Genomic DNA, 3,397 nt, shown 5'->3' on the forward strand with positions numbered 1-3,397 from the left:
ACCTGGGGGCTCGGGGGGCTGACCGTGTGGGCTTGAAGCATGTGGCAGAGCACTGGACCCCTGGTCTGGGGACCCAGGGCAGGACCCTCCTTGTTGCAGCCTCAGGGTCCCCACTGGGAAGAGGTTCTAGAGTCAGAGCTCTGCTCGGGGTGAGAAGGCTTTACTTAGCAAGGAACCAAGCACCAGCCCAGGAGAGGGAAACAGGGACAAGGGAGACTTTGGAGGTTTCTCTCATCACCCCTGGAGCCCCCAGATCCGGCTCCTGGGAGACACCCACGAACAGAGACAGACGCAGGCACAGAGACAAAGACAGAGACAGACACAGACACTGAACCCAGGAGAGAGGGAACCAGGAGAAGTCCCAGACTTTCCTCCATCGGCTGGGAAATGGCAGCCAAACATTGTGTCCCCTTCTCAGTCCCACCGGCCATCCACCCTGGGAGGACGGATTCGGGAATGCCCGGGGTGCCCTGTGGGGGCTGGCCGGCACATGGGCGCAGACGAGGCCCTTGGACCTCCACCTAATGGGAGCCCCGGGAAGCCTGTGTCACCAAGGTCAGAAGCCATGCACTGCAACCTTGCCACGGGGGATGGGACACAGGCAGGAGGACGGTGGCTTTGCCTGGATCCCAGAGCAGATCCAGGCCCCTCTGGGCCGTGTTCCATGCCCCCGCCCAGCCCCGGGCTCACCCGTGCCCGGCCAAGTGTGTGCACCAGCCTCCTGGGAGAGCGGGGATGGAACGTATGCAGGGGTCCTACCCCTGATGGCATCCCGAGAAGGAGAAGCCAGGACACTCCCAGTGTGCAGACGGGGAGACTGGGGAGGCCCTGAGAGCCACAGGGTGTGTGCGGGCTCACAGTCCTGGGCAGGAGGAGCAGGAGCCCCGTCTGAACCCAGCTCTGGGCCCTCCCAGCGGGGACAACTGCTGCACCCAGGCCTCCTGCTGCACACAGGCTGTGGGGAGGCTGTGTGGGGGTCACTGGATGGACAGGGCATGGGGTGGAGGGGGAGCCTTGAGCAGCTGGGGGAGGGGCGCCCTCAGGGAGCTCTGGTGGGAGCAGGAAGTCGGGTAAGGAGCCCCCAGGCAGTGGTGACCTCACTTCCCTGACGACACAGCCCAACGGAATTGGAACCCACGTATCCAGGCACCCACATTCCAGACAAAACCCCCCGGCCCAGCTCATTTCTGGGCAGATCCTGAAGGAAGCGACATGTTCTGCTGCTGCCTACCGAAGCCCAGAGGATGCAGGCAGAGGAGAGCTCGCCCGCCAAACACGTCCCCCCACTGGGCAGGTCGTGTCAGGCTTCCCCGACGACTCTGGCCCTTTGGCAAAAAGAATCAAAAGGTGACACCGGGAGGCTCAAATCAGACAGCCCCACACCTTCTGACCGACCCATGTAGGCCTAGGTCTCCTCCCCGTGTGTGTGTGTGTGTGTGTGTGTGTGTGTGTGTGTGTGTACAGAGAGCTCATCGGGGATAGAGATGCCCCGAGCAGGAGCAGGCTGATGAAGGGTCAGATGCCTGGTGGGCAGGTCATGTTCACACCCCAGGTGAAGGCTGGCTAGGTGGGAAGGAGTGTGGGGGCTGTACCCTTCTGCCCAGGGTTGATCCTGAGACCCTGCAGGGACGGGTCACTGACCCAGGTGCGGGGCTGTGCACGCACAGGTCTGCGTGGGATCTGGGAGAAGCAGGGGCACTGGGCAGGAGCACAGTGGGTATGGCCGGGCAGGGCTCTGACGCCTCTTGCACACTCCCCATCTCTGCCTTGGCAGGCCACGGATGAACTAGGAAGGAGGCGGGAAGACACGCACCCCTCCCCGACCCCGGAGTCCCCGGTCCTGGGAAGGCCCTCGCTACCTCCCAGACCACTGCCCGCGGTACTCCACTGCACTGCGGTCCTGGACACGGAGCCCACGGAGGCCAAGTCCGAGGGTGAGAAGGCTGGGGTGGGGTGCCTGTGGCTGTGTGGGGAGGGGTCGGTGCTGGGCCCCACAGGGAGAAGCCCCCACAGGCCGGTGTGGGGCCAGGAGCCTCGACTTGGCTCGGAGCACCCAGGGGGTGGACTGCATTCGGGGAGACGTCCCGGGGAGGATTCCTTCGTGGCTGCGGCTTCTCCGGGAGGCCCCGGGCTGGGCTCTGTCTCTGCAAAGCCACAGGGAGAGGCAGGCCCACGGGTGACCTTCTCTCCTCTCCCAGCTTCTCCAGCGGAGGAGCTAGACCCACTCCCAACTTCAGCCACTCCAAAGGGGCACATGGTGTCTGGAGTCCCTTCGGCGGGAGACCGGGAGCCCACAAGTGCCGGGGCGCCTGCCCACGAAGATGCTGATGCTGTCCGGGGAGAGCTGGCTCCTGCTCCTGCCCCCACCCCTGCTCCTGCTGCTCCCCCTGCCCCTGCCCCTGCCAGAGCGACTCCCACTTCCCCTGCCCCTGCCTGTGCTCCTGTTCTGGCCCTTGACCCAGATCCTCCCTTGGTCCCACCCCTTCCCCGAACCCTCCCTGGGCCGCTGTTCCTGCCACAGACCCAGCTCCTGCCCTTGACCTCGCCCAGGCCATCACCCCTGACCTTGCCCCAGCTCCTGCCCGTGCCCATTCCCCTGCTCCTATCCCTTCTCCTTTCCCTGACAGGGCCAAGGCCCCTGCACCTGGCCCTGCACCTGCCCCAGACCCAGGTCGTGCCCTTCCACCGGCCCCAGACACAGGTCCTTCGCCTGTTCCTGCCCCTTGCCTTGCCCCTTCCCGTGCCCCTGCCAGGACAGCCTCCCCTTCCCCTGCCTGTGCCCCTGTTCCTGCCCAATGCCCCGCTCTTGCCCTTGACCCTGCACCGGCCATCACCCCTGCACTTGCCCCAGCTCCTGCCCGTGCCCCTTCCCCTGCTCCTAACCCTTCTTTCCCTGACAGGGTCACTGCCCCTGCACCTGCCCCGGCTCGTGCCCCAGACCCAGGTCCTGCCCCTGCACCTGCCCCTACACCTGCCCCAGACCCAAATCCTAACCCTGTTCTTGCCCCTGCCCCTGCCAGGAAGGCCTCCACTTTCCCTGCCACTGCCCCTGTTCCTCCCCCAGACCCAGCTCCTGCCCTTGACCCTGCACCAGTCATCACCAAGGCACTTGCCTCAGTTCCTGCTCCTGCTCCTGCTCCTGCTGCTGCTCCTTCTCCTGCCCTTTCCCCTGCCCCTGCCCCTGTCCTTTCTCCTTTCCCTGCCAGGGCCACTGCCCCTGCACCTGCCCCAGACCCAGGTCCTACCCCTGGACTTGCCGCTGGCCCTGCCCCTGCCCCTGCATCTGCCCCTGCCCCTGCCAGGAAGGCCTCCACTTTCCCTGCCAGTGCCCCTGTTCCTGCCCCAGACCCAGGCCCTGTCCCTGCGTCTTCCCCTTCATCTGCGACCATCCCTTCGC

General features: G+C 65.6%; 1 long non-coding RNA gene across 1 annotated transcript; it reads left to right on the forward strand.

Annotated features, from left to right (window-relative positions):
- Positions 1–1,209: 1,209 nt before the first annotated feature.
- Positions 1,210–2,242, forward strand: LOC309858435. Its single transcript, XR_014308186.1, has 3 exons — positions 1,210–1,347; positions 1,775–1,934; positions 2,199–2,242. It is a non-coding gene; the product is annotated as an uncharacterized lncRNA (long non-coding RNA).
- The last annotated feature ends 1,155 nt before the right edge of the window (positions 2,243–3,397 follow it).

Source organism: Mustela nivalis (genome assembly GCF_964662115.1).
Source record: "Mustela nivalis genome assembly, contig: HAP1_SCAFFOLD_2411, whole genome shotgun sequence".
Classification (NCBI taxonomy): domain Eukaryota; kingdom Metazoa; phylum Chordata; class Mammalia; order Carnivora; family Mustelidae; genus Mustela; species Mustela nivalis.